Raw genomic sequence first — 24,657 nt, forward strand, 5'->3', positions numbered from 1 at the left:
CATTTCCTAAACGCATGTAATATTGCCAAACATTTCCTTCTCATAAATAGCTTTGTTTAAAAACTTTCCCTTGATTGGACAACTTTCAAAAGCAAGGGGTCTTTCATCTTGCATTAAAATAGCACCAATTCTATTTCCTGAAGCATCACATTCCACAATAAAGGTCTTTGTGCAACCCGATGTAGCTAAGACCAGTGCTTGGTACATTGCCTCTTCAAGATGTTCCAAGGCCTTTGTTGCTTCTGGAGTCCATGAAAATGCATTACAAAATATGGTCGGATTCACTTCTTCTTTATCTAGGCTTTGTTCCTGAATTATATCCTCTTCTTTTTACCTTTCTTGCTCCTTTTCTTCTTCCTCTTCACAATCTATGTAGAATAATTTCTTCTCAGCTGTTATGAAACCAGCTCACATAAAGATAGAAAAGAGAGATCCACGCCTTAGAATTCAGCCTCTTCGAGGGGGCAACCTCCTTTACATTACATAAATGAACAATTCTTGGATGATTCAAATAACAAAACCTCCTTTCTATATATAGGAGTCTATGGAGTCACAATATAATCCAGCCGACCTAACAATAATAATATAAAGCCACAAAAATAACAATAGAGGGATTCTATGGGCACATTAATAACAATATGGGGGTAATGGGGGCACAACAATATAAATAAGGGGTATAACTACAATAGTAATGGGGTAATCACTAGTATTATAGGGACCCAACATGCCCCTCTCCTTCAAAAAAGTGTTGTCCTCAACGCTTGAGTAGTTCAGGATACTTCTGCATAAAATTCTCATCCTCCCATGTGGAATCTTCAACGGATAAGTTCTTCCACTTGATAAGGTACTCTGAAATTGATCAATTTCGTAGCTTTCGAGTTCTTGTTTCTATAACTGCTTCCGGTTCCAATATAATTTTTCCTTCCTCGTCAAGTTCTGGCAATATTGTTTGAACTGGGAGCTTGTCGCCTATAACCTTCTTTAAGCATGAAACATGGAAAACTGGGTGCAATCGAGAAGCTGCAGGAAGCTCCAATTTGTATGCCATAGTACCAATCTTTTGCAACACCTTGTACGGACCATAATACTTTGGTGATAATTTATTATCCTTATTAGCTTGCTTGAGGGACATTTGCTTATATGGTTGTAGTCGTAGGAATACCCAATCACCTACATCAAAACTTATTTCACTGCGATGTTGATCTGCCTATTGTTTCATTCTATTCTGTGCCAACACGAGGTTATCCTTTAAGAGTTGGAGGACGTGTTGTTGATGTTCGATGTGATGTTCCACTGCCTGAACCTTAGAATTTTCTCTTAAATATGATGTGATGGATGGTGGTTGATACCCATAAAGTTCCATAAATGGGGTCATTTTTGTTGCTGTATGAAAGGAAGTGTTATACCACCATTCAGCCAGAGGCAACCATTTGACCCATTGTGTCTGTTTATCAGATACAAAGCAACGAAAATATCCTTCCAAACATTTGTTTACTATCTCAGTTTTCCCATCAAATTGAGGATGATAAGATGAGCTATGAGCTAACTGAGTACCAAGACAAGAAAATAATTGTGTCCAAAAATTTCCAGTGAAAATGGGATCTCTGTCACTTACAATAATCTTTGGGTTTCCATGTAGCTTTTGAATTGTTTCCATAAATGCAGTAGAAACTGTACTAACTTTAAATGGATGTGATAATGCACAAAAGTGTGCATACTTGGTAAGTCTGTCAACTACCACCATGATGACACTCTTTCCCTCAGACTTGGGTAAACCTGTGATAAAATCCATTGATACCTCCTCCCAACGTTGGCTTGGAATGGATAAAGGTTGTAATAGACCCGGTGTCTTAATTGTTTCAACTTTATTTTGTTGGCAAACCAAACATTCTGCCACAAACTTTTGAATATCTGATTTAAGGCCATCCCAAAAAAATTCCTTCTTAACCCTGTGGTAAGTTTTTTAAAAATCCTGAGTGCCCTCCTAAGGGAGAAGTGTGCAATTCCATAAGAATCTTTTGTTTTAGCTGGGAATTCTTACAGAGGTATAAGTGATCTTTGTACCATAACGAATCATTTTTCCAGCTAAATGTATTAGACGTACTGGAATCTTGTTGTAGCTTTCGAATAAGTGCCCACACTTCTTTGCCATTATTCCATTCCTCCCTTGCTTCATTTATCCAATCTGGTTGGATGATAGAAATAGCGCACAACAATGCTTCCACATCCTCATCCTTCCTTGAGAGTGCATCTGCCACCACATTTTGCTTCCCTTTTTTGTAGATGATTTCAAACTCATAACCCAACATCTTTGTGACCCACTTTTGTTGCTCTTCAGAGGATAATATTTGTTCTAGAAAGTATTTAAGGCTATCATGATCTGTTTTTACCTTGAAGTGTCTTCCCATTAGGTAGGGTCGCCATTTCTTAAGTGCATGGAGTATTGCCAACATTTCCTTCTCATAAATAGATTTGCTTAGAAACTTTCCCTTGATTGGACGACTTTCAAAAGAAATGGGTCTTTCATCTTGCATTAGAACAACACCAATTCCATTTCCTGAAGCATCACATTCCACAATAAAGGTTTTTGTGAAGTCCGGTGTAGCTAAGACCGGTGCTTGGCACATTGCCTCTTTAAGATGTTCAAAGGCCTTTGTTGCTTCCGGAGTCCATGAAAATGCATCTTTATTCAATAATGTCGTTAGAGGTGCTGCTATTCTCCCATAATTCTTAACAAACTTGCGATAATACCCTGTCAACCCAAGAAATCCGCGCAAATGCTTTATGGATGTGGAGATTTTCCATTCCTTAATGGCTTTAATTTTGGTAGGGTCTACCTTAACACCTTCATGAGATACAATACGACCCAAATATTCCACCTCCTAGACTCCAAAGGAACATTTGGATCTTTTGGCATATAATTGTTTCTCTTCAAATAGTTGTAGCACCCTGCCAACATGTTCAACATGATCCTTCCAAGACTTGTTGTAGATAAGTATATCATCAAAAAATACTAACACAAATTTTCTAAGGAATGGTTTGAAAATTGAATTCATCAAACCTTGAAATGTTGAAGGTGCATTGGTAAGGCCAAAAGGCATGACCAAAAATTCATAATGACCCTCATGAGTTCTAAATGCCGTTTTCGGAATGTCTTCAATCTTCATTCTGATTTGATGATATCCTGAACGAAGATCCAACTTGGTGAAGTAAATTGATCCATGCAATTCATCCAGTAATTCATCAATGACAGGAATGGGGAACTTATCTTTAATAGTGATCTTGTTGAGCTCCCTATAATCCGGACACATGCGCCATGATCCATCCTTCTTGTGCACCAATACTACTAGAGCAGAGAAAGAACTTTGACTCAGTTGAATTATACCAGCCTCTAGCATTTCTGCAACCATACGTTCAATTTCACTTTTTTGGACATAGGGATATCTGTACAGCCTGATGTTTGGAGGAACACTTCCTGGAATAAGATGAATAGCATGATCATGATCACGCATAGGTGGGAGACCTTTGGGAGTCTCAAATACCTTGGAATGATTGTCCAGGACTTTTTGGAGATCTGGAGAAATAGATGATTCTAATGTGGAAACATCTAGCGAACATAATTGTGCAATTACACCCCTTTGCTCCTTTTTTAGAAGCTTTGTCATACCATTAGAGCTGATTATCTTTCCTGGTTTCCCTGCAATACCCCTTAATTCAACTTCCTTTCCTTCCACAGAAAATTTGATGAAAAGTTCTTGAAAATTAAAAGCTATTGTACCCAAGGATTGTATCCATTGGACTCCTAGTGCAACATCAACACCTCCCAATGGAATGGAAAGCATTGGGCTAGTCAATACATATTCTTTCATGGATAGCTTGATATTATGGCACTTTCCAGAGCAATTTATTGTTCCTCCGTTTGCAATCATCACTTGACACTCTGGTGCTGGATAGAGGAAGCAATTCAATTCTTTTGCTACCCTACAATGAATAAAATTGTGGGTGCTTCCTGAATCAATCAACACTATCACCTTTTTCTTCTTGATTTGTCCTTCTATCTTGATGGTTTGAGGAGTGGTAATTCCTGCCAATGCATTACAAGATATGGTTGGATTTATTTGTTCTTCATCTAGGCTTTGTTCCTGGAGTATATCTTCTTCTTTTGACCTTTCTTGCTCCTTTTCTTCTTCCTCTTCACAATCGATGTAGAATAATTTCTTCTCAGTACACTTATGACCTTTAGTGTATTTGCTATCACAACTATAAAAAGCCCTTTTGCTCTTTTTTCTTCCAATTGTTGTGGTGTCAACCTTATAGGTTGTGGAAGACTAGGGGCAACTGCAGTTCCGTCTTTATAGTTGTGAGTGGTATGCTTCCTGGTTGCCATAATTTTGCTTTCCATTTTTCTTGCTAACCTGAATGCCTTCTCTAATGAATCAGGTTCCCAAAGTCGAACATCATGTTGGATATTATCCTTTAAAGACCCTATGAACACATCAATCCTATGCTGCTCTGGAATATCTTTTACCCTTATGTTCAATTTTTGGAACTCCTCAATGTGCTCCATTATTGAACCCTTTTGTTTGAGACTTATCAATTGGCTAAAAAAGTGTTGCTTTTTGTATCCTCATAATGTGCTATCAATTCTTCCGTAAAAATTCCCAAGTGATAAATTGTTTACAAGAGCAAAGCCATTGATACCATACAAATTGATTTGGTTCCAAATATAAATTTTCCATACGTACCTTTTGTGTGTTTTGCACATTATTGAGATCGAAGAACTGCTCCATCTGTAATATCCATGTGGCGGGATCCTTGCCATCAAACTTCCTCATATCAATTTTTGGAATATGGTGGGTCTTCGATCCAACATTAGAATCTATGGAATCATGATTAACGTTACTTTTGTTCACATCATGAGTTTCCTTTACAACCTTTTCACCATTAGTAAGTATCTCTTGTAGAAAATTTGTCAAATCTATCTTCAAATCTGCCATGTCTGTCTTCAAATCTGTCTTCAAATTTGCCATGTCTTTCTTCAAATCTGTCTTCAAATCATCCATCTTAGCTTCCATGCCCTTTATCTTAGATTCCACGCCATTTATCTTAGCATCTGTTAGCTTTTGTGAGCCTGACATTTGTTGCACTTGTTCTTGTAATTTTGATATATCATGTAGCATTTCTTCCTCTTCTTCATGAGTCATGCTAGAGCTTTCAGGTTCCTTACTAGGTGTTTGCATTTTCTTTCCTCAGGGAATCAGTTACCGATAATAATGCTTTACTAGGCCCATTGAATTCCTTCAAACCAAGCTTATGCAAAAATAAAAAATAAAAACTACACACCTTTTTTTACTTTGTAGAAGCCTGATATTGAATCTGATGTACCTCTGTAATTTCGAATCATCTAGTTTTGAAATTGTGACCTATAGTAGCCTTCTATGTTCTCTTTCCAATGCCACTAGTCTGAACCAAATTGGATTCTCCAATAAAGAGTTATGCACAATCTCCCGCAGTGACCTGATTATAGACTAGTTCCGTAGAGAGAACTTGTATGAAGTTCCACGTGTCACTGTTTCAACCTTTGACTCTAAAAAATATATAAAAGAAAACTACAGTCCATCCTCTTTCTGTACCTTCTTACGAAATTTCAATCTGATGCTCAGAAAGAAAGTTATGACGATTTTCCCCAGGTCACCTGTTTTGAGTGTAATTCAGGAGTCTGCAAAAAGACCAACTTCCTGAGATCATATCTCCGAAACTATCGCGCGAAAGGCTCTGAAATTCAGACCCAAGGTTCAGCGCGATTTCTTCTCAAATGGGTTTTTTTTGCGACTTCTGAAACGTCACAGAAAAAAGTTATAGCGAACATGCCACGATGACCTGTTTGGAGCAGCGAAACCCTAGAATCCAAGCTCTGATACCAAATGTTATGAAACCAGCTCACAAAAAGATAGAAAAGTGAGATCCACGCCTTAGAATTCAGCCTCTTCGAGGGGGAAACCTCCTTTACATTACATAAATGAACAATTCTTGGATGATTCAAATAAAAAAACCTCCATTTCTATATATAGGAGTCTATGGAGTCACAATATAATCCAGCCGACCTAACAATAATAATATAAAGCCACAAAAATAACAATAGAGGGATTCTATGGGCACATTAATAACAATATGGGGGTAATGGGGGCACAACAATATAAATAAGGGGTATAACTACAATAGTAATGGGGTAATCACTAGTATTATAGGGATCCAACATCAGCACTCTTATGACCTTTAGTGTATTTGTTATCACAACTGTAACAAAGCCCTTTTGCTCCTTTTTCTTCCAATTGTTGTGGTGTCAACCTTATAGGTTGTGGAAGACTAAGGGCAACAACACTTCCATCTTTATAGTTGTGAGTGGTATGCTTCTTGGTTGCCATAATTTTGCTTTCCATTTTTCTTGCTAACCTGAATGCCTTCTCTAATGAATCAGGTTCCCAGAGGCGAACATCATGTTGGATATTATCCTTGAAAGTCCCTATGAACACGTCAATCCTATGCTCCTCTGGAATATTTTTTACACTTATGTTCAATTTTTGGAACTCCTCAATGTGCTCCATTATTTAACCCTTTTGTTTGAGACTTATCAATTGGCTAAAAAAGGTGTTTCTTTTTGTATCCTCATAATGTGTTGTCAATTCTTCCGTAAGAATTTCTCAAGTGATAATTTGTTTACGAGAGCAAAGCCATTGATACCATACAAACTGATTTGGTTCCAAATATAAAGTTGCAATACGTACCTTTTGTGTGTTTTTCACATTATTGAGATTGAAAAATTTCTCCATTTGTAATCTCCATGTTGCGAGATCCTTGCCATCAAACTTCCTCATATCGATTTTTGGAATATGGTGGGTCTTTGATCCAACATTAGAGTCTATGAAATCATGATTAACATTTCTTTTGTTTGCATCATGAGTTTCCCTTACTACCCTCTCACCATTAGTAAGTATTTCTTGTAGAAAAATTGTCAAATCTGTCTTCAAATCTGCCATGGCTGTCGTCAAATCTGTCTTCAAATATGCCATGCCTGTCGTCAAATTTGTGTTCAAATCTATCTTCCAATAATCCATCTTAGCTTCTATGCCATTCATCTTAGCTTCCATGCCCTTTATCTTAGATTCCATGCCATTTATCTTAGCCTCTGTTAGCTTTTATGAGAGTGACATTTGTTGCACTTGTCTTGTAATTTTGATATATCATGTAGGATTTCTTCCTCTTCTTCATGAGTCATGCTAGAGCTTTCAGATTGCTTACTAGTTGTTTGCATTTTCTTTCCTCGGGGCATCAGTTACCGATAATAGTGCTCTATTATGCCCTTTGAATTCCTTCAAAATAATTTTTCAAACCAAGCTTAAACAAAAATTTAAAAAAATCTACACACATTTTTTCACTTTATAGGAGCTCTATATTGCCTCTAATGTATCTCTGTAATTTCAAATCATCCAGTTTTGAAATTTTGATCTGCAGTAGCCCTCTGTGTCCTCTTTCCAATGCCACTAGTCTGCTCCAAATTGGATTCTCCAAGGAAGAGTTATGCCAAATCTCCCACAATAACCTGATTATAGACTAGTTCAGTAGAGCGAACTTGTATGACGTGCCACATGTCCCTGTTTCGACCTTTGGCTCTAAAAAAATATATAAAGAAACTACAGTCCATTCTATTTTAGTACTTTCTTAAGGAATTTCAATCTGATGCTCAGAGAGAAAGTTATGACGATTTTCCCCAGGTCACCTGTTTGGAATGTAATTCATGAGTTTGCAAAAAGACCAACTTCCTCAAATCACATCTCTGCAAATATAGTGCAAAAAGCTCTGAAATTCAGACCCGAGGTTCAATACAATTTCGTCTCAAATGGGTTTTTTTTTCACTTCTGAAACGTCGCAGAAACAAAGTTATAGCAAAAATGCCACAATGACCTATTTGGAGCAGTGAAACCCTAGAATCCAAAGCTCTGATAACAAATGTTATGAAACTAGCTCACAAAAAGATAGAAAATATAGATCAACGCCTTAGAATTCAGCCCTTTCAAGGGGGTAACCTCCTTTACATTACATAAATTAATGATTCTTTGATGATTCAAATGACAAAACCTCCTTTCTATATATAGGAGTCTAAGGAGTCATAATATAGCCCAGCCGACCTAACAATAATAACATAAAGCCACAAAAATAACAATAGAGGTATTCTATGGGGCACAATAATAACAATATGGGGACAAATAGGGGCAAAACAATATTAATAATGGATACAACTACAATAGTAATGGGGTAATCACTAGTATTATAGGGACCTAACAGAATGCTTATGAATCCTATGAGAGCCTTCATCGTGATTTGGAGAATATGTTTCAACTAAGTATCGTGAGTGAGTAGCATTCGACCTTATTTTATGTGTTTATAGTTTTCATTCATTTAACAATATAGACTCATATGATATTATTTTCATATCTCATTGAAGCTTGCACTCCCATCAGAAATAATCATTCCATGAAGCCTTTGAGGCTTTTGGACCCTCCCGCCGATTTTGTACTAACTTATGAAGATGGTGAAGGAGACTGCATGCTACTGGTAGATGTTCCATGGGAAGTAATCTCCAATCCCTAAAATTCCATACCTTTACTGAGATAACTGGTTTTTACTCTATGGAAATTTCAAAGATCATAATAGTTCCATGTTTTTCATAATCTTTCTTCATACAATCAAATGATGCTACTATAAGATAAGTTATTTTAAGAGATTAATTTGAGACAAAATAATATTTTTTTCTCAACTTGCGCCTTTTGGTATTTTTATTTATTTTATTTTTCATCTATTTGGTGAAAAAATAGAGTTTTAATGAGTAGAATGGTGCCCTCTCACTACATTGTAACGCCCTTGTATATTTCTTCTTGAATAGATGGAGAATTCTCTCAAAAAATAATTAACAGTGGAATGTCAAGTCACCTTATTTTTGGATTCTCGTCTGGGCCTGTAATAAGCCTTGGTTAGACAAGAAATAATTACCCATGGTGCAAGAATTCCAAGCTCTTGTAAGAAAGCAAGGTTGTGCTAGAGAATCTTTTCGTCACACAACCACCTTCTTATTAGCAAGAAAAATAAATGAAAATTCCTCCCATTTCTCCTGTTGTCGATGGATTTGTTTCCTTCACTTTCTTCAGCCCAGATAATGCAAAAATCATACTACAACCCCTATTTGTGCCCCACAATTTAGGTTTCTTGAAAATGATGGAACTCTCCCTTGAGTGCATACAAAAATTGGTAGCCTATTGTCTCATCACGGGTGAGGCTAATGCAACGAATAACCTTGAGAGAAAGCTTAGATTTCAGCTCATGAAATTGGTCTACAAGTGCCATGATTTGGGATATGATCATAATGAGTTCATGGTTCTTAAAACCCTACTCTCTTGGGTTACATGTATGAGCTTAAGGATTCATGGATATTTCTTGTTGTTGGTCGCGCGAACCTACTATAATTTTTACTTGGGTAGAAAAAATGTCGTTAATCAGACCACTGCGGTAGCCTCTGTTACACAAATTCTCGTCATAATGTTTCACAACATGGAGGTTGATTCATTGATGACCCCCATACAACAAATTAGTATAGCTAACCTCATGGTGCCTATGGATAAATCTAGTTCTGATGTTAATAATACCTTATTTCACATATTTTTTGTTCTAAAGTCATGAAAGATATATACATATATGTGTGTGTGTGTGTGTGTGTGTGTGTATATATATGTGTATATATATATGTGTGTATATATATATATGTGTGTATATATATTATATATATATATATATATATATATATTATATATATATATATATATATATATATATATATATATTATATATATATATATATATATATATATATATATATATTATATACATATATATATGTGTATATATATATATGTGTATATATATATGTATATATATATATATATATATATATGTATACATATATATATATACATATATATACACACATATATATATACACATATATATACACACATATATATAACATATATATATACACATATATATACACATACATACATACATACATACATACATATATATATATATATCAATATTTCGAATTAATCACATCGTTGGGTTGGGTTGACGATTAGAACCAACTAATGCGGTTCATCCTCATGACAAGGTTCAAATCATCAACCGAATCCAAATGATGTGATTAATCTAAAATACTGATATATACATTATGGATCACAAAAGTCTTAGGTCATGAAAGTTATCAATGTCGTTCTGAATCCTTCTGTGTTGAAATCAATTGGGGGCCACATTGGAGCATTTGATTCTACAGTTGTCGCAACGATGAATAATACTGGTCTACTTGATTTTATGTTTAAATATATGTTGGATATTAAGTATTGGGAGATAAGTATGTACAATACTAGGAAGGCAAGAAGGGTTAGGTGGTTGATGCGGATTTGGAACAAGATGGAGATTTTGAAGTTAAAATTAGCAACAAGCTTCAACGAGATGTGTTTTTTGTTTCCATGGAATTGTCTAAGCACTCCTTTAAGAGTATACCTCAAGAAGCTACCTCAGGTCCACTTCCTATTTGTGGAATGACAAAGGAATTGGAGCTATGGAAGATTCTTTTAGAAAACCCTGGAGTTTTTTTTCTAGAAAAGTGAGAGGTATTGAGTTTGTTGTTATGTCGTCATGTATGCAATGAATATATATGTTCTTATTTAGTGATTTTTGATGGGTATTTTTTGTTAAAAAAAAAAATCATAAATATAAATCTCTTTCATTTACTTAATTTTCATTTTTGACTCGTAGAATTTAGGACAATTGACTTCAATTGTCTATGCATGAATTGGAACAGAGAATTAATAGAATTTTAGAAGGCCATTTTAAACTAGAGTTGGATCATCAGCTATTGGAGGAGGGAATATTTGTGTGGAAGAGAAGAAGAATGTTAGATAACTTCATTTATTGTGTCATTGATGTTGTTTTTCTAACGGTGTTTTGAATTGTTAGAGAGGTTAAGACAGAGCCTCAACACAACTTAGGTCAGTTGGAGAAAGTAGGATGGATACTCACAAATGTATTTGTGTATCTGTTGTTTTCAGTATTTTTATTTATGAAGTTTTGTTCTTCATTATGATGAGTAAGGCTTTATAACCAACCAAGCTTGTGTAATAAAAATCCCCATCTTAATTATGTTGGAGATAATATTATTATCAAGAAATTTTGTGAGTGTATATGTATAAGTAGTTTGAGGTTTTAATTGTGTTGGATAGAGTAGGATTTTTACTTGACCATGTGTTGTTGACAATTATGTGTATGAAAAGGTCAGTTTCTTACTTCTCCACCCTAGTTTTAACAAATTTAATATTTCATGTGGCCAACATGTGTGCGCATATGCAAACAGGGTTAAAGTAGGATCGATATTCTATATGTGTATATATGAATTCATGGTCTTATTGAGTTGCAAATTTTCGAGTATGGTGGTGCATCCTTGTATCTTTGAAGTCATGGCATTCCTTTCATGTTTATATATGGGATATTGGATGAATATTATTTAACTTTTTCTAGAATTTAATGGTTATTTACCTTTTTTGTCACCAGGAGAACACTAGTGTGTAATCAATACGAGGGAAACTGCAATTAGATCATCCTTGAAGGCTTTTATGAACTAACAAGAGGACAGATCAACAAAAAATACTAACAACAATAGAGGTTTCCATAGGTATATTAACACTTGGGGAAATATAAACATATATTGCATGGCTTTTTATAATTGCAAATCATTTTACAGGTCCCATAGTGTGGCCAGTTGTGGGAAGCCTTCCAGGACTATTACAAAACATGGATATTAAGCACAATTGGATTGTAGAAAACTTTGAAAGGTAGGAGGAATAGGCCAGACATGTGTATATGCCATCCACATACTTGAAAGAAAAAAGGGGCATGTCATGGTAACATGCAATATAAAAATTTAGAGCATATTCTTCCACACATTTTGACAACTATCCCAAGGGGCCATAATGGCATGCAACATTTCATGTCCGACTAGGGGTTGGGATCTTCAATAGTGATGGTGAAACATGGTTGGTTCAGAGGAAGATTGTAGTGTTGGAGTTCACCATAGGACTCTAGGAAATTCCATGGCTCGTTGGTTTACATGGTCGACCAAGGGATGACTATGGCCTATATTGGTAGGGGTTCAATAACTGCCATGTGGGCGTCACTCAATGGAACTCTGATACATCACCTACGTTCATGGCATACTAAAAAAATACCCTTAAATTGACTACATATTGGAAAATACCTCTAAAAATGACATTATTTAACCCCCTACCAATACGAACCCAATACACCTTCCCAATTTAGAAAAACCATACTTTCACTAGATATTGTAGGTATCTATTTTTTTATTAACATTTTTTATACCCTTTTATATTTTTTCATTAACTTTGAGCTCCATTTTTTATACTTGCCAATATAAAAATCCTTTACCCCCTATTATATGCTCAATATATTATGTCATTTTTCCTCAATATATATCCCCCAATATGAATGCATGTGGTATGGTATTGCTCGCCTAGTGAATCCCTCTTGATAACTATGCAAAGCTATTGATTTGGATGATCTTCTACTTAGGCATACCTTCGATCATTTGTGGCCTAGAATTTAGCAAGGATCCAAAGAGATTGTCCCCATGTCTTTCTCTTAATCGCTTTGCCACTGTATTTGAAAATTCTGCTAAGGCTACTCTACAACGTTTTCAAATTTCCTCAAGTGATATGAAGGCTTAATAAAATTTTGGGTTGGGGCATGGAGGTTTAACTTTGTCAAAGCATTGCCAAGGTTTGAAAATACTTGTCTTATATTATTAGATTGAGGAAAGTGGAATTGTCTATTCAATCCTAAGGACCGAAAGGAGGAGATCAAGATAAAATTTGTCAACTACAATAACCACATGATGATTTTATATCAAGTTTTATGAGGAAGAACGATGGTGATGAAAAGGGCTACATGGATACGTTCTTGCTGATTGTAGCTCTAAATTTTATTCTTGATGGTAGGGATACTTCATCTATGGCCATGAGTTGGTTTTTCTGGTTGATAATTCATAATCCCCATGTTGAAGACAAAGTCATTGGGGAAATTTCTGAGGTTTTAACCAAAAGTAGGGGCAAGGACACTTCAAAATGGATTGAAGAACCCTTGGTGTTTGAAGAGGTTGATGAATTGGTTTACCTAAAGGCTGCACTAACTGAGACTCTGAGGCTCTATCCTTCTGTTCCATAGGACTCTAAATATGTTCTCAAGGATGACACCTTACATGATGGCACATTTGTACTTGAGGGAACTACTATAACTTTTTCAATCTATTCAGTGGGGAGGTTGGAATCCATATTGGGACCTTATTACTTAGAGTTCAAGCCTGATAGGTGGATATAGAATGACTAGTTTAAACCTCCTTAGGACTCTTATAAGTTTTTTGCATTCAATGGAGGACCTTAGATATGCCTAGGTATGGACTTGCCCTATGTGCAAATGAAATCTATCATTGCTGGAATTCTATTTCATCATCAAATTTCATTGGTTCTAGGTTATCCAGTAGAGAAAAAAATGCCACTCACTTTGTTTATGAAGCATGGCCTAAAAGTGTTTATTCAATCGAGGAATATTTCTTCTTGCTACAACATATTAGTGAGTTATGGACTTACCATTTATAGTGCAATAACTTCAAATATCATTCTTATTACTATCCTAAATCTTTCTGTGTAGCTTGGGCCAATTCACTTATGAAGTTGTCATATTTTGGTTTTTGGGTTATACCATTCTAAATCTCTAGTCTCAACAAGCAGGTTAGAAATATTATTGTGAAATTAATGTCGATTTCCATGTGTTTCTTCTTGCTTAATATTTTCAACATTATTGCATCACCAAAATATTTTTTTTGGAATTCATTCAGATATTCATATTTGCACTATTGATTCTAGGATGAATGATAGTCCTATTGACATGATATATTTATCTGAGGATAATAGGTCATTTAATTATTTTGTTTCTTCCATATTTATTATGATATAGGATGATTTTTATTGATTGGATCTACGATTATTTGTAGGATGTTTGAAAGTCAATTGTATTAAACACTTTGATTGATCACCTTGTGCTAGTATACATATAATTGTGTTTCTTTAATTTATCTCAATTTTAGAATAATTATGGTGATGATTTAAAGGTATTGAAATGCACCCCCCACTCAATGGAGCATTTTGGCCTTGCCTCATATGACCTACTCATTTGTCACTTTTGTGCAGCTTATAGGAGAAAATGGAGCAACTTGTGCACTAGACCAATTTTTAATTGATTTGGAATGAGGCAGTTCAGTTAACAACAAGGAAATAATTCTCCAAATTTAAGACAAGACTCAGGAAGTTTCTTCCAGTAAGTAAATTACCTTCATTAATGTGATTAATATTATTGTTTTTATTCCTGTACTATTCTATTGTTTAAATGTTTGTAATATAACACTTTTCATCAGTTGTGTTGAGATTTACTTATAACAAACAGGTTACATATTGTACTGATTATGATAAGTATTGACTCCTTTTTATCAAGAAGTCACACTAATCTATTCCATTTTGTTTACTTGATCTTGTTATCATATCATACACACTCTATAGTATTGCTCATCCATGGGTATACTTCTAAGGTATCATGTTTATCCAACTACAAGGGTGACAAAACCCGATATCTTGTAGAAGGAGCTAAGTTTCAATAGTTATACATTCACTATAACAATAACTATGATAACACTAAGTCTGATTCAAGTATTCATGTTAGATGATCCCAAATACATAAACTATAGTTTAATATTTAGAATCTAATATTCGATTATCTAGAATATTTAATTAGATATTGGAGATATTTAAGAATAGCTAATTGTTGTAAAATATATGACATCTAGAAAGGTGTCGTTTCTTAGGAACTAATTTAGGAAAATAGTTAGGAGCATTGTTATGAGAGCATTAAATCTAAATGGATTGTAAATGAAATAAGTGATCCATAACAAAATAGTTTAGGACATTAGCTTATTTAAAGCTAGTTACTCTTCTTGCAAGAGTTTTGAGTGATTGTGTGTAAACTCTTCCAGATTTTATGTAATTATCTTTTCCTTATTAATAAAATTTGTGTGTCTTAGGAAACTTTTGTTATTATTGTGGTATCAGAGCTTCAATGATGCAGATGGTGTGAAGAGGATATTCCAGCTCTACAGGCTCTTGGAAAGGTCCATCAAATTGTTTAGTGGTTGAATGGTATGAAAAAATCCCAATTCTATTAAGGAAAATAAATATTATTGTTTGAATCAGTTAAAGTTTCGTCTTTATTAGTGATTATCAAAATTATTAATAAAAAGGGTGTTTTTTTACTCTTTATTAAAAGATTGTTTTAATCCCCCATTTTTTGCATTATTATCTCTCAAAACTCTCTTCATCATGAGGATCTCCAACAAAATTTACATCGTTCTCCCAACCAACAACACTGCGCTTTTTCTTGATTTCAGTAGAAAGACTCTAAATCATGGGTATCTGCTTTAATTTCATTAGTGAACAATGTTCACGGTAATTAGAAGAATAATTTTTAAAAGGAGATACATGCAACACAGTGCCTCCTTTTTTCGATGAAGGACTGTAATTAAATACTGGTGCAACAGAAGGAAAATCAGTGGGCATATTCGGAAGGTTTTTCTATGTCTTAGCAATGAGATGGAACCATGTGATGGCAACCCTCATCAAAGGTTGAATGAAGACTTTGTCCATGCAATATGTGGTCTCGGGACTCTATATGACACTTATTCTTATTGTAAAGGAAATTTCACTCGTTCCATATCCCATTTTTTCAAAGCATTACGAGGAGGATGGGATCGAGAGTTTACCGTGCAAGGGTCAACTCTTACGGATTTATACATAGAGATTCCATATGTTATTGATTTCCCTTGTCGACATTAATTGTTTGTTGTTTGCAATAAACAATTTAAAGAGAGGATAATGCAGGAAATATTCACTTTGTCCTCCTCAACCTCACATCTAATAGAAATATACATTGTGTATTTTGTTGACTATTACAAGAGAATATTACAGAATTGACTGCAATTTACATTATAAATTTGCATTGAAGAGAATTTATGTAAATTTCAGGTAAAGTTGGAGAGAGAAGATATGTTCTTTATTTTTTGAGATTTGTATTCTTTTGGAGACATCAAGAGTGTTGGTAATTTTTTATTTTGTAATTTTAATGGAGATATAAGTATAACTTTTAAATATTTTGTTGGAGTGATAAGTTGAACATTGAGGAATTTTTTGTAATATTTGGAGTAATAAGGTGTAAATTTTTGTAAATTTGGAGTAATAAGGTGTAGTTTTATTTTTTTATTTTTGGAGTGATAAAATTGTAACTCAAAGTAACATCTTTACTTCGAGGGGGGCTTTCTGAAAAGTTAACTCATTAGAGTCAAAGAAGTCAAATTGAAAGAGCATTGTAACAAGTCAAATTTTGAAAGTTTCATTATAAAATTTCAGAGAAGTTCACTAGAGACAATTGCAAAGCTCAATCACTTTTCTCCTCTAATGACTATACAAGGGTCAAGGCCAAGCCTCAATAGATATTGTTTTGTGTCATGTTGGGTGTGTTGTGTTGTCCATCTTCTTTTTGTGGTGCATGATCCATCTTGGTGCATACATTTACTTTTACAATGTCCAAGCTGGTAAATTTATTTTCTGAATTTGACAAACTTGAAGGCTCAAAGAATTAAAATACATGGAAAAGGCACATAGAAAGCCCTTTGATTTACAATGAACTTTTACGAGATGTATGTGATGGTGATGTTAAAGAAAATAAACCTATAAATGCAACCTTACTAGCTAAATGGGAACTCAAAAATCCCAAAGCATTAGCATTAATCAAATCTTCAGTTAATGATGAAATGTATGTTCACATTGAAAATTCTTCTGATGGATAGTCTGCCTAGAGAATATTTAAGTATTTATTTGATACACAACCTGAATCTAAGAAATTTGGTCTTAAATTGAAGTTGCTTCAACAAAAAATGATAAAATGGGGAGATGTACTTGAATATATTTCTAGACTTAGAACATTAAGAAAGAAATAGAAAGGTTGGATTTGAATGAGTGGATGATACTTTCATGACTACTATTTTGATTGTTGGTGTTCCTTCTTCATATACACATTTCTTGGAAACTTACAAGTAACTAGAAAGCTAGAGAAGTTAAAAATTGATGAATTAAGTGAAATGCTAGCTCAACATGACAAAACTTTTGGAAAGAAGAAATAGGTTGGAGAAGATGTCTTCTTTATAGAAGCTAGGACTAGTAAATCTTCAATTGATAGTTCTAGAGGTAGAGGAAGAGGGCACAAGAATCAAAATCAAGGATCATATAGATGACAAGGTAGTGTTAGAAGTCAAGGTAGAGGGAACAACTTGAGCAGAGGGAACAACTTCAGCAGAGGAAACAATTTTGGTAGAGGCAACATTCAAGGCAGAGGCAACAATCAACGTAGAGGCAAAAATTAAGAAATAGGACAAAGTCAAGGCAGAGGACAAAATCAAGGCAACAGACAAAGCAGAGGCAGGGGACAAAGTCAAGGAAGAGGTAAATATTTCAATCAAGTTTTTTGTAGAAGATGTAACAGAGTTGGTCATTACATTGAAGATTATCGAACTTTCATTAAAAAAATTCCAAAGTTTGAAGAACACATGGCACAAGTTTCTAATGATTAAGAAGATGATGGCACAAAATATGTCTTCACTACACTTCAATATTCAAAATCAATAACATTAAAGGTCTCCACATGAAGATGCTTAGATTTTAGATACAGGGGCAACACAACATATGAATTTTTGAAGTGACTTCCTTTGTACTTTTCAATAATGCCATCTCAATTCAATCTTTCTTGTTGATGATACAAGACACAATCCTTGTGGAAAAGGTGTAGTAAAAGTTTATCTTCCTGGCATTGGAGAAAAAATCATTTCAAATGTTTGGTATGTACCAAATTTCAAGAAGAATTTGTTTTCATTAGTTACGATTCGAAAAGCAGGACATTAGGTTGTTATGGAGGATGGTTTAGTAAAAATCAAATCCATCAGAAGACAATCATGACCGGATATAAATATGGAAAACTTCTAAGGATGAAAAGAACAATCATTCCAAAAAATTATGATTTTGAAAGTACAGATGTTTCACCAATAAGGTTGTGGAATGTTAGATACCACCATTTAAACTTTGAAAGTCTCTCTCAACTTCAAAAGTCGGGAATGGTTAAAGGAATTCAAAATTTTAAGAAATAAAATACAAAGTGTGAAGTTTGCATTTATGAGAAACAAAATCGAGATACTTTTCCAACAAGTTCATGGCATGAAAACAACCATTTTCAATTGGCTCACACTAACATTTGTGCACCTCTAAAAACTTCTCTAGGAGGTTTTAGATACTTTTTACTCTTCATTGATGATTTTAGTAGAATGACTTGGGTTTATTTTTTAAAGAAAACCCAAAATCATTCGAAAAGTTTAAGACTTTTCTCCAACTTGTTGAAAATGAAGTCAAAGAAAAAATTGGCACTCTTAGGACAGACAATGGAGGGGAATTCACTTCCAAAAAATTCCAAACCTATTGTAGGGACAATGGTATTAAAAGACAACTTACAAATGTCTACACTCCATAGCAAAATGGAGTAGTAGAGAGAATGACTCGAACCTTGTTAGGGATGTAAAATCCATGCTAAATATAAAAAATTTAAGTGCTTTATATTGGGAAGTAGTAATACATACAACAATCTACTTAAGGAACATGTCTCCTACTGCTTATTTGGATGGAATTACACAATATGAAGCATGGTTTGGTTTCAAACCTCGAGTCAAACATCTTCGAGTTTTTGGTTTAGTGTGCTATGCCTTAGTTACAAAAGAAAAGTGAACTAAGCTTGATTCATGAAGTTTGAAGTGTATATTGATTGGGTATTCCGATGAAAAGAAGGGATAATATATTATGTCCAATGGAAAGTTTATTGTTAGTAGGGATTTTATATTTGATGAAACAAAAAGAAATAGTTCCACAAAGATAGAAAGTCTTCTACAGAAATTGGAAACTAAGGGAGATAAAAAGAAAAGCAACATATAAAATCAACCAAATACACAACATTGGTATGAAATTGAATTTCCTTCATCAGAAAATGGTTCATCTAGCTCATATACTTCATCTACACAATCTAGATCTTCTAGCAACACATTTGAATCTCCTAGCAATAGCTTGTATGATAGTGACTCTCCACCCACTGAATTTTCAGATGATCGAAGAACATCTAGTTATATCAATCCACTTTATAATGATGGTGATTATTCAGATCCACAAACAAGTTCACATCAATTTCCTAAATGGGTCATTCAACATTTGAAGGATGTCAGGCCAAATGGACAAAACAAAACAGGAACACGAAGTTCACAATGAAATGAAGAAATTTTTTCCTTAATAACAAATGATTTTACTGAGCCCTCCACATACAAAGAGGCAACAAAACATATAGAATTAAAAAAGGAAATGGCAGAAGAATACAAGGCAGTGATGGAAAACAATACTTGGAAACTTGTTGATTGTCCTAACAATGTGAGACCCATAAGATACAAATGGGTTTATAGAATTAAGTATGAACCAGACGGAGACGTTGACAAATACAATGCAAGCCTTGTTGCTAAAGGTTTTGCACAATAAGAAGGAATAGACTATGAGGATTTCTTTGCAACTACAGCAAAATCAAACACAATCAGATTATCACTTGCATTAGCAGCTCAAAAAGGATGGGAAGTCCATCATATGGATGTTAAAAGTGCCTTTGACAATGGAGACTTGCAGGAAGAACTATATATGACTCAACCTCCAGGTTTTGCGATTGAAGGGTAGGAACACAAAGTATGCAAATTGATCAAAGTTTTGTACGGATCGAAATAATCTCCACGAGCTTGGTATGAAAAAATGGATGAGTACCTTTGAAAGGTTGACTTTAAGTGAAGTGAATCTGATGACACTTTATATGTACACCAACAGGGTAAAAATATGGTGATTCGTGTTATCTATGTGGATGACTTGATCATTACTAGGAACAATAGTGATCATATTATGCAGGTAAAGAAGGAGTTGTAGGCTAGTTTTAAGATGGTTTATTTTGGATTACTTCACTACTATACTAGATTTGAAGTATTCCAACACCCAACAATATTTTCATTTGTCAAAGCAAGTATGCGTTTGAATTTCTTCAAAAATTTGGAATGCAATATTTCAGGCCCGTTGTCACCCTAATGGAAAAAAACTTAGAAATTTCAAAATTTGAAGGGGGGGAATTCGTGAACAGTACTACATATAGACAGTTGATTGAAAGCTTGATCTATCTGATAACCACTCATCCACATCTATATTATAAAGTCAATATTATGTCTTTCTTTATACATGAACGAAGGGACAACCACTGGAGTGCAACAAAAAGGGTCCATAGATATATCCAAGGGATGAAAGATTTTGGTTTGCTTTACAAAAAGACTAAGAAATTTGTACTTGGTTGATATTTAGATGCAAATTTTGTTGGAACTATTGATGATCAGACATCAACATCAGGTTATTTGATGAATATGGGGTTAGGTGCAGTTTCTTGGAGTTGCAAGAAGGCAACTACAGTGGCCACTTCTTTGGAAGAACCAGAATATATATCAGAATGGGAAGAAACATGTGAAATTTTTTGGTTGCACAATGTTTTGTAGGATTTAGGCATTCCTCAAGTAGAAGCCACATCTTTATTCATCGACATCAAGTCATACATAAACCTTTCAAAAAATCCAGTTTTCCATTCCAGAACAAAGCATGTGGACACAAAGTATCATTACATCAGGATACTCATCATGAAAGGCATCATCAAACCAGTATATTGTCCTTTAGAATATCAACTCTCATATATTTTCACAAAACCACTTGGCAGGATCAAATTTACTAATTTCAGGGATGAACATGGTATTTGTTGTAACATACCTTTGGATCAAAGGGGAGAATGTTAGAATATAATATTCAATTATCTATAATATTTAATTATATATTGGAGACATTTTATAACAGCTAAGTGTTGTAAAAGATATGAAATCTAGAAAGGTGTCGTTTCTTAGGAACTAATTTAGCAAAATAGTTAGGAGTATTGTTATGAGAGAATTAAATGTAAATGGACACTTGCAGATTTTATGCAATTTTCTTTTCCTTGTTAATAAAATGTGTGTGTTTGAGGACACTTTTGCTATTAATTCATATTTATTACTACTATTTATTAAAGTTGAAACACAATATATAGTAATGAAAAATGTAATTATAACTATATAACTTGAATCCCTATGAGTAATGGAGTGAAACCTATCTAGCATTCCCCATAATGTATTACATATAAGTATATGCTAATCCTTGTATTAGAATAGTGAGCTTAGGAATAGTAAGCAAAGGTAATGTACAATTTTATTCACCAATCTAGTGTACTTAATAAATAAGCGCATGTTGGTTACATATTGAGTCAGGGCCGAGTTTATGATGGTATGCACCTGGTACGACAACTGTATGTGGTGTTTCATTAGAGGGACTCATTGTCCCCGGGCCTTAATGCACGGTGGGTGTCCAAGGATCCATTTCTAGAAGTTCTTAATAGGATTAGGGAGGAGGATAATAGCACATAATAGAGCTCTCTAAGCACTAATCTAAACCTATCACTAATTGGGGAAATAACAATACATCCTAGTTAAGTTAAGATCGTGATTCAATTGTCTGTATGATGCTTACTTGCTTAAACTCCATAGTCATAATACCATATGTCTTACACATATGAGGTCAGCTTATCCATTTTTTCTTTATTGGACCTGTTGTGGCCACAACCTTTTTGGAGTGTTTTTACTATTCCCTCTAGGGAACAACTTTTGTTCCCTAAAAGGAACAACACCTTTTTGGAATGGTTTTGTTGTTCCCTCCAGGGAACAACTATTTTTCCCTAAAGGGAACAACTGATGTTCCCTCGAGGGAACAATTATTGTTCCCTAAAGGGAACAACTAATGTTCTCTCCAGGGAATAGTTTTTGTTCCCTTCGGGGAATAGCTGTATTTCCTTCTAGGGAATAGCACTTTTATAGTTTGTCGCGGGCACAACCACCACCCTATTAAAACCTACTCTCGTGGAAAATTTGAATGGGTCCCCTAGAAGTTTGATCTTTCATGTCTCTGAATGATAGCTCTCTGAATGATCTGTTTTTATCCCTGGGATTTTAACTCTCTCCCGAGTCAAATCTTCAACTCTTAAGGGTTAAGACGCCCCAAATAAACCTCTACATCATGATTCATTTATAACCCAGTGTAGCCCTTCATTCATGTATAGAGGGTTTACGCAGTGCATTATATTAGATATCATTTTTGGGATTCAACTGCGTTAAGTAAGTCATTCACGTATGACCATTTCCATGAGAGGTAGTCGTAAGTGACTAATTTCTCATGATTTGAATAGTTCACTTAGCACTCATTGCATCGGGTGATGCTCACAGGGGTGAAGAAGTGGGATTGAAACTGGTGAAATAAATCACATAGCGTCAATCATCACTTCCGGGGCTTGCACCCGGTAACCAGGACTTCCCGGGAGGTCACCCATCCCAGATCTCCTCTGGCTCAAGCGCGCTTAACTGTGGAGTTTTCCCCACAATCAAGCCCACTTAGCTTTCTACCCCATTTGCAAAACCTTAGCAAGTATTGTGCCTCATGAACCATTCAAGTAGAGATCCCTTCATTCTTTTTGAATTTAAGTATAGAGGGTTTACGCAGTGCATTATATTAGATATCATTTTTGGGATTCAACTGCGTTAAGTAAGGCATTCACGTATGACCATTTCCATGAGAGGTAGTCGTAAGTGACTAATTTCTCATGATTTGAATAGTTCACTTAGCACTCATTGCATCGGGTGATGCTCAAAGGGGTGAAGAAGTGGGATTGAAACTGGTGAAATAAATCACATAAGGTCAATCATCACTTTCGGGGCTTGCACCCGGTAACCAGGACTTCCCGGGAGGTGACCCATCCCAGATCTCCTCTGGCTCAAGTGCGCTTAACTGTGGAGTTTTCCCCACAATCAAGCCCACTTAGCTTGCTACCCCATTTGCAAAACCTTAGCAAGTATTGTGCCTCATGAACCATTCAAGTAGAGATCCCTTCACTCTTTTTGAATTTAAGTATAGAGGGTTTACGCAGTGCATTATATTAGATATCGTTTTTGGGATTCAACTGCGTTAAGTAAGTCATTCACGTATGACCATTTCCATGAGAGGTAGTCGTAAGTGACTAATTTCTCATGATTTGAATAGTTCACTTAGCACTCATATCTTTCATTGGGACTTTTTCAATCCTCATAAACCTTCTATCGCACTTTTATTTCTATTATAGCTCTTTTGTAATAGAAATACTTTTCAAGCATATTTAACTTACCTTCTCCACGCTTTTTCAGTCTTGATACATTTCTCGACACCTACCTTATCGTTATCGCAATCTCTCAATTTTTGCGATTACACTACGCATTCCTCTTGCATCCGATAAGCAATGACCTTCCGAACTTCAAATGTAATTAACCACGTCAATATCCTTCTAGGTCCACTATTACATCACTTATCAAAATCGCTTGTCCACTCCCCAATCACAAATCGCAATCGGCGGGACCAGGGGTTATGTTGCATGTGACTAACCACTGCAATGTGCGATTACAACTTGATCACATCGCAACCTTGGCTGAACCAGGGGCCGATTCTTTCACACCTGTTCCTTTTGACTTTATAAAAGCTTTATTGAGGGAAAGATTTGTGTTTTTAGACATTTCTATCATATTTTCATGAGCATAGCTGATGTTGATTATTTTTGTAGGCGAAAAGCAAGAGAAGGCAAGCGAGGTCAAAGAGCGGATGCATAAGCATCAAGAATGGCTATGGGTAAAAGATGCATGAACGGATCTGAATAATATATATATATATATATATATATATATATATATATATATGTGTGTGTGTAGGTGTACTCTATTTAAGATCTTGCCTTAGGCGTTCATGGTCGGGCTTCCATCCGTTACCTATGTATTCCGAAAGTGATGTTGTCTCGGGTTTCATCATGAAGAGATGACACACAGTCATTCTCCTTTCCATTAGCATCCATTCACTCCCCCCAGGAAATAGAACGCTCCAGCAAATTTGACCTTGACATGTCAGTGGTTTCACCGACCGTTATACGTCTGTATATTTTGATTTGTATATTGAAAATGGGAGGAAGGTGGAAAGTTAGAGGGAAGACAGAGGGTCAATCTTTTCTGCATAAATATTACCTCCAGAGATGGGAGGAGGAATTTTTTTTGGCAAAAAAGGGGTCTATTTTATTGTGCTAATAAAGAAAGACTATTTCGGTTAAGAAGAAGCCTCTTTTTTCGGATTCATTTTCCTTTTGTTTTTATGTTTGGAATCAGGGTTTTGTGACTGGCATGAGGATATATAT

The 24,657-nt window shown here is 35.0% G+C and overlaps 1 pseudogene; it reads left to right on the forward strand.

Moving 5' to 3' along the window:
- The first annotated feature begins 10,302 nt into the window (after positions 1-10,302).
- Positions 10,303-13,827, forward strand: LOC149152623 (cytochrome P450 86A22 pseudogene; annotated as a pseudogene).
- The last annotated feature ends 10,830 nt before the right edge of the window (positions 13,828-24,657 follow it).

The sequence above is a fragment of the Pinus tabuliformis genome, chromosome 9 (assembly GCF_031772625.1).
Source record: "Pinus tabuliformis cultivar Carrire ecotype Pingquan chromosome 9, CPIR1, whole genome shotgun sequence".
NCBI lineage: Eukaryota > Viridiplantae > Streptophyta > Pinopsida > Pinales > Pinaceae > Pinus > Pinus tabuliformis.